The sequence below is a fragment of the Sander vitreus genome, chromosome 7, assembly GCF_031162955.1.
Source record: "Sander vitreus isolate 19-12246 chromosome 7, sanVit1, whole genome shotgun sequence".
In the NCBI taxonomy this organism is placed as follows: domain Eukaryota; kingdom Metazoa; phylum Chordata; class Actinopteri; order Perciformes; family Percidae; genus Sander; species Sander vitreus.
The window spans coordinates 1,625,274-1,633,216 of record NC_135861.1 but is presented as its reverse complement, the minus strand read 5'-3'; the positions used below and the strand labels follow the sequence as shown (position 1 = coordinate 1,633,216).

General features: G+C 44.1%; 1 protein-coding gene across 2 annotated transcripts in view; it reads right to left on the bottom strand.

Annotated features, from left to right (window-relative positions):
* Positions 1 to 6,493: 6,493 nt before the first annotated feature.
* plxnb3 (plexin B3) overlaps positions 6,494 to 7,943 on the bottom strand; it is a 131,933-nt gene continuing 130,483 nt past the window's right edge. For both annotated transcript variants that reach the window (XM_078254134.1, XM_078254135.1), the window contains exon 40: positions 6,494 to 7,943. This exon is cut by the window's right edge and continues 403 nt beyond it. The gene's annotated coding sequence lies outside the window, so the exon portion shown is untranslated.

Sequence of the window (7,943 nt, the reverse complement as noted above, 5' to 3'; positions counted from 1 at the left end):
AGGACTTTCACCCAGGAGACCGGGGATCGGGTCCCGCATGTCACGTTTCCTAATGTCGCTTTCTTCTTTTCCGTCCCGTTCTTCCCGCGTCATAGAACCGTAAGCCCACCCACGACCTTTTCCTTGACTTAAGGGGCCGTGTTCATTTCACGGATTCCTTCCGTGGGCCCAGTGAAATCGCGGTCAACCCGCGATTAATTTCTAAATGGCACGACATTTCACGGATTTCTTCCGTGGGCCCATCACGTAATGTTTTGCGATTCCGTGAAACTGCCACAGATTGTGAGTTAAGGAGCCGTGTTCATTCGATAGCTCGGTTGGTAGAGCAGGCGCACATATACAGAGGTTTACTCCTCGACGCAGCGGCTGTGGGTTCGACTACGACCTGCGGCCCTTTGCTGCATGTCATTCCCCCTCTCTCTCTCTCTCTCTCCCCCCTTTCATGTCTTCAGCTGTCCTGTGGAAATAAAGGCCTAAAAATGCCCCTAAAATGAAATGTTACAATATTTTTAAAACATAAACATCCTACCGAGCTCTGTAACAACAAAACAGAGACAGAGAACTGTTAAAATTATAACTTTATTTTTACATGATACAAATTGTATTTGGCCTCCTGCCTCTTCACAATAAAAACACATTCCATTAGCAGACTGACTTTATCTTCGTCACCATCATCACCATCATCATCATCATCATCATCATCATCATCAGCAGACAGGTATTTACAGGCACATTTACACACTGTTAGCAAACTGTACACAGTCAGTAGAAAAGCAGTCTGTGCTTCATTACAACTGATCCTGGATCTATTTTATACAAACCCTTTAAAGTTTTTATTCCCTTGTAGAAAAGAACGTTCCAGTAACAAACAGAGCTCGACCAATCAGAGCTGAGGATCTGTTTCATTATGTCCCAGAAGATTAGAAAAACTGTACAGAGATTGCGAGAGGTCAAAGATCAAACTGTGACCGTCGTCCTCCATTTACATACATTATCAGTGACACGCAGAGTTTAAGCCCCGCCTACTGTCTTTATTTTAAAAGAAATTGGCTTAAAGAAGCACCGTAAATCTTCTTCATCATCATCATCACACGCATGCAGAATCCTAATCTGATCAGAGAACTACAACTACGGGTCAAACACAGGCTCAAAAAACACGCAAGGCAAAAACACAGAAGTGAGACGTTCAGATTAAACGGCGATAATCGTCAGAAATATTAGGAGAAGAAAAGTACAGAAGAAAGAATCATTCAACAAACATCTCATTTTATAACAAAATCTGTCAGCTGTCTGTTTCAGTTCAGCAGCAGACACGACCGCAGACAGTCAGCGTCTGTTCAGTTATTGCCTGATGGGTTCAGAGTCCATTTACAATGGAAAACATGTGTGTCCAGGAAGTATCCTGTCACACGAGTCCAGGAAGTACAATGAGTCCAGGAAGTAAAATGACTCCAGGAAGTAAAATGAGTCCAGGAAGTAAAATGAGTCCAGGAAGCGATATTTTTTCCCCCACTATGGCCACACCAAGACCCGCCCTTCAATAGCTACTATTGGCCAGGCGTCCATGCTTACGCAAGGAAACGTAACCTGATTTGTACAGGTCCTATCCCCTGACCAATCGGCTATCCTAACCATAACCACTCAAGATGAAATGCCTAACCCCAACCAATCAGGCTGCTTAGTAGGGCGGGTCTTGGCGTGGCCATAGTGGGATTCGTAATTTTGCGTCCAGGAAGTCTAATGAGTCCAGGAAGTCTAATGAGTCCAGGAAGTATAATGAGTCCAGGAAGTCTAATGAGTCCAGGAAGTATCCTGTCCCACAGAGTTGCACATGAAGACTAAATAAAACTCTGGCGGAGTCATCCAGATCCACATAAACAGCTATAACAACAAACTGCTGCCATGGAGACACAGCTGATAATCTCAAAGCTGAATCCAAACCTTCAACCTCTGGACCTGCAGACTCTGAGAAGTGTCCTGCTTACTTCACATGGAAATAGAGTCAAACTTTAACACTGATAACATCGTCAGATCGAACCCTAGCATCACGTGTCCCAACTATTTTGGTCTTCGTTGTGATAATGACTACTACTACTACTGCTGCTGCTTTCTCTTACTGGACATCATTAGGCCTACAGTACATACAGAGGCCGAGAGTCTGAAAAGGGCGGGGAGGTTCAGATATTTGGATTCAGCTTGTATGACAATATTGATAGAGTTAAAAGATATAATTAAAGTAGCTCAAACTAAGTGGTGTGGTAGCTATTGTAGCAACAGCTAGCTAAAAACAGCATCTTAATAAAAGGGCAACACACACTTGTGGCGTCTTGAAAACACGTGAACCCAGTGGTTAAGTCTACACAATACGCAGGTATACGCAGGTATTGCCACTAAGAAAGCTCCAGGATTTCCATATACCCTCTTAAAAATGCCCAATGACACGTAACAACATACTTTCCATTATATTTTGGACATATTTTCAATTGTCATCTGTGTTTTTCATCTGCACGTATAGGCTAAATAAAGGTATTTCCACCGTAAATTGGTGCATAAAAGTGAATCCGAATGCAGGAAATGAAGTCGTTGACACTCAAAACTTCCCTGGGGGAGGACACCCTGCCCCCCCCCCATTATTATATGCCCCCCTCCCCCAAATGCAGATTCTGGCCCATATATACAGTACAGTATACCCACTACAATACATTAGACTACACCACTGCCTGAACCCTTTGTTTTCGTGTGTGCTATGGGTGTCAGTTGACATGACGCTGTATGTTGCACTTAACGCCAAACATGCATGATGGCTGTTTCTGTGTTTGCACAGAGATATTACACAGTTTTATCCTCTGCACGACAACAATAGGCGTTTTCGGACCAAACTGTTCTGGGGACTCCCTGAGATGAACTGTCAACTGGAAAAAGCTCTCTAAGGGGCTTTCAACCCTTCTGTTGTCCTCGGGTCAAATCTGACCCATTTTCAAAAGGTTTCTAAATCAGAAATTTGGGTTTTCTTTCAACCAAATTGTCCAAAATCATAACGCGGATGGTTCCACACAACCATTACTCAATGATCAGTTCACTACTTTCATTGGATTTGGGCGCGTTATTCAATTTTATAGCATTTGGAGAAAAAAAATGAAATCAAAGAACGTTGGAAAAAAGTGACAAAAATGTTGAAAAAAAACCAACAAAAACATCAAAAAAAAGTGCAGAAAAATTAACAAAAACATCAACAATGACATCGGAAATTTCTGACAAAAAACGTAGAAAAAAAGTGACCAATAAGTCAAAAAATGAGAAAAACATCGGAAAAAGAAAGTGACAAAATGTTTTGAAAAAAGTGACAAAAACGTCACCAAAAAAAGTTTTAATTTGAAATTTTGACCCAGAAAAAAAAAAAGTTGCATGGTCGACAGGAAGACAACACAAAGGTTGAAAAAACAAAAAACGTTTGCCCATACGTCACTGCAGCCAAAGACCGACTGTAACGGACTATAGCGTCACTTTCGACCGTGAAAAATCACCAATAAAGGCTTCTTCCCCAAAAACTACACAACTGGACATGTTTCCAGAAGCAATGTGATCCAATATTAGGGAGAAATGAACAATATTGGCAACCAAGATGACAGGTTTCCCTGACATTAGCATGTAGCTAACGTTACATGCAACGTTAGCTACAACCATTCCTCTTGTGCTGGGAGAGAATACTCCAAAATAGGAGCTAAAATAGTCCCTCAAAGCGGGTTTTCTAAGAACTACGTTCATTGTAGTTCTTGCGGGGCGGACACAATAAAAAAGGGGAATTCTTAAAAATACGGAAACTTTTCTTTGATCCAAAAACGCCTAATCATCGCTGTTTACACAAGGTCAAACAAAGAGCTAGCTAAACCATGTAGTAGCTACAAACAGTGCATTACAAACTCCTAGCATTTCCAACTTGACAGTTACTTCTTGACTTTGGAAATAATCTCAACTCAATCTAGTACGAGTGGGTGTGATGTCAACCTAGCGGGATGCTATGCTAGCTGTATATCCAGTACTATTTGTACATGATGACTCTGTTGTTGTTTTCGAAAAACAGTTAAACATTAAAATGAATTTATCGTCCCATGATGCACTGGGACACATGTTGAATAAGGCTGCTGTAAGAGAAGACAGACAGCGCCACCTAGCTGCAAGAGTGAAGGCACAGCTGGGATAAATAGGTATAAATAGGACTTACAGTATGTACATGTAATAAGTTAGTAACTAGCTAACGCACACGCACGCACACACACACACACACACACACACACACACACACACACTTTAAACTCCTGCCCCCAGATTTCAGATTGTTTATTGTCTGTCAACTTCAATGATTTAGTTCATCTTTATTTTCAGTGTGATTTTAGTTTCTGATCTCCAGCTTTTCTACATGTTAGTTCATTTTATTTCTTTCTCACCTAAAAAAGTGCAGATTCCTTCATATACTGTTGAAGAAGCTGGCCAGCACATTGGCTACATCACTAGCTATCAAACTACCTGTGAAGGCAGCTGGTCAGCTGAAGCCTAGTCTACATCCACGATGTTAAACTTCCGGGATTGCTCCGGTGCCGCCGGAAATTCGCCGTATGTCCTTATTTTCGTCCGGATGTCCGTTACCTTATAGCCTAGAAATCTAGACGCACCTTATCGGCAGCAAATGTAATCTGCAGCCAGGGTCGTCTAGCAGCTCTCCGTTGGCTTGCGAACTGGAAAAAACTAACTCTGGCCGGGCCAATCACATCGTGTATAGAGTCGGTGGGCGGGGCTTATGGCTGCTGCTGCTGGAGAACAGCTGTCTTTGGAAGACTTGGAGTTCAGCTTTTCTTTGAGAAAAGAACAAAGAACGGCAATGAAGTCCTTCTTAAAAAAGGAAGATGTGTTTATCTTAATCTATCAACCAGCGTTGCTCTGGTTGGTTGTAGAGCTGTCCTATTGGTGCAGAGGGAATCTGAAAGACAACCGTTTATCCCGCCCCTCGGATTGAGCCCAGCCAATGGGGAGTTCCCAGACCCAACATCTGGATGTGGTCTGGCTGGTAACCTTCCTGTTTCTTCGTGTTGGCGTTCTAACCTCCGGTGGATTTATGAGGACTACGGTTACTGGACTGGTAAGACTGGGAACCGGTGCAGGTCCTGAGGTTACCTGATGAGAAGATTTAGCTTGAGCTGGAGACGTCAGAAACTGGAGTCGCACTGACGTGATTTAAAAAAAAACACTCCCTGATTCTGTTATTGCGTTCAGTAAAACTCCCTAAATGTTGGGATGTTAAAAGCTTCATAATCGTGCTGGTTTTCAGTAGTAAAAGCTAAAAAATATTGTCAGCAATACTGTCGATAAAAAACATCCAGCATGTCGGAGATCAGCAGGACAATACATCGATACATGTGATCAGTATAGAGACTATTAAAATTGTGCTTTCTGTCTCTGCACAGACAGCAGAACAGCAGGGAACTCTGGGAAACGTAGTGCAAGGCAGCAGGTGACAGTGATGTTTGTCGGTACACAATCCGTGCTGCCTGCACGATCCGTTCTACGCGTGCGCAAGATGTTCGCGCATGCGCCGTTGTACGAGGATTTACGACACTGCACGATCTGTTCCACGCTTCCAGTCGTAGTTGTAGCGGTCTGCCGTTAGCCTCCACAGGCAAGCTAACGTTAGTTTAGCTAACAGCTAATTCGGCTAACCACTAGCTGATTGTAGCGGTCTGCCGTTAGCCTCCACAGGGAAGCTAACGTTAGTTTAGCTAACAGCTAATTCAGCTAACCACTAGCTGATTGTAGCGGTCTGCCGTTAGCCTCCACAGGGAAGCTAACGTTAGTTTAGCTAACAGCTAATTCAGCTAACCACTAGCTGATTGTAGCGGTCTGCCGTTAGCCTCCACAGGCAAGCTAACGTTAGTTTAGCTAACAGCTAATTCGGCTAACTGCTAGCTGAGACAGCATGTAATAACTTTAAAATACCCTCAAAATAAAACCTGAAAATAACAGAAGTCAGTTCTACTTTACTACTTGTGCTCATTTAAAATACAATCAATCAATACTTGTCTTCATTGTTATTACTGTAAAGTCTTAATGTAGCTGTAGACGGCTTTCCCCAGTGTTTAGTTTGAGTTAATGTTATTTTAGACTGAATCAAGCTGTCAGCTAGCGGTTAGCCGAATTAGCTGTTAGCTAAACTAACGTTAGCTTCCCGGTGGAGGGTAGCGTGGAACAGATTATGCAGTGCCGTATCCTCGGTAAAACAGCATTATCATCTGCGCATGCGCGAACATCTTGCGCGTGACGGATCGTGGAGGCAGAACAGATCGTGTACCGACAAAGTTCTCTGATCTGATTTGGTTAGATTGTCATTTTCCACCGGAGAACGGTGTCGGTGCGGTCTAACGCTGCGTTCACATTGCCAAATGGGGATCCGGTGATATTCCACAGGGTTGTGCGGCGGTGGGAGTGTCACTACATGCCCCCCCCAATGTACAACATGACATCATGACTTCGCGTAAACATACACTGCCACTGTCTTAAGCCAAGTGGCGTGTTATCTGTACGCATTTTGAGCTATGAACGTGTATGTCTACGCTGTATACAGAGGACGTAAACATACACGCCACTTGGCGTGTTATCGCGTAAACATACACGCCACCTTCTAAAGCCAAGTGGCGTGTTATCTGAGCGCCGTATACGTTACGCTTAGGAAACGTGACACGCGGGACAAGAAAGGACACGTAACACGCGGGACCTGATCCCCGGTCTCCTGGGTGAAAGTCCTGTCTTTGACCCATCCTCCCCCCCCCGACCAACCTCCCTACGCTGATTTTCGCCCTTTCATACTACTCGCTACGGCGTCCATTCACGCGCAATCGCAAGGTAATGTAAGTCAATGGAGGCCAAACGGCGTTGATAAACACGATAAAAAGCGACTAGGCGTCTTGATAACGCGCCAATAATGGCGTACGGATTGGCGTGTCATACATACGCCACTTCATGACATCGGTCTGCAATGTAGCAAAAGCAGACTTAATATTTCACAGTTACCGTTTTCCGTCAGATCGTTTATAGATCTGGACGTTTCCGAGCACACTTGAAGGCGGCTTCATTTCCCGGAGAAAGAAAAGAGACGGAGGGACTGAGGACACAGTCCACAAACATTTGGGGTTTTGAAACTTTCTTGTGGCAGAGATAGAGGCAGTGATGTTTTCCTCTTTCCTGTACGGGACTCTCACACCGCCTCAAAACACACAACCAAGTCTGATCACCACTTACATCACATGTGGCCCCCACCGCCGCAGTCTAAACCAGTCCTTCCAGAAAAATGCTGAGTTTTTTTGTGATTGTTTTGGGCTAAAATCCTTAATTATGAGTCACGTTTTCTTAAACAGTGTGATGGAATATGTGGGATATTTATGCGATGAGATGGCGGGAACTTGCAGAAACTGTGGCGTCATCGTGGCTTCATCGCGGGGTTTGCAGCTTTTCGATGACGTTCACGTCGCGTAATTACGTCACTTCATAACGTTCCCATGGCAACAGGGGAAAACGGCTGCTCTCGTGTGAAGTAAACAACATTTTTCATCTTTCTGCTAAGATATACGGGACTTTTTTGCTACGAAAATGCGGAGATTATGACATCATGCAAGCCCCGCGTATTTTGCATGGAAATCGGCAATTTATGCGGCGAAAGTGCCCCCCCCCCCCGGACTTTGGCTGATTATGCGTTGAATTATGCGATCGCATAGTCACGTTTTTCTGGAGGGACTGCTAGACGCACTACCCCCTTATTCAAAATGAACAGCAAGACCTGCGTTTGCTCTGGCGGCCGACGCGGGCAATGTAAACGCACGCTAATGCCGGGTTCAGGTTTTGGTTTGACTGCTGCTGCGGAGAAAAGGAATCCAAAGAACTGGGATCGCCTGAGTCTG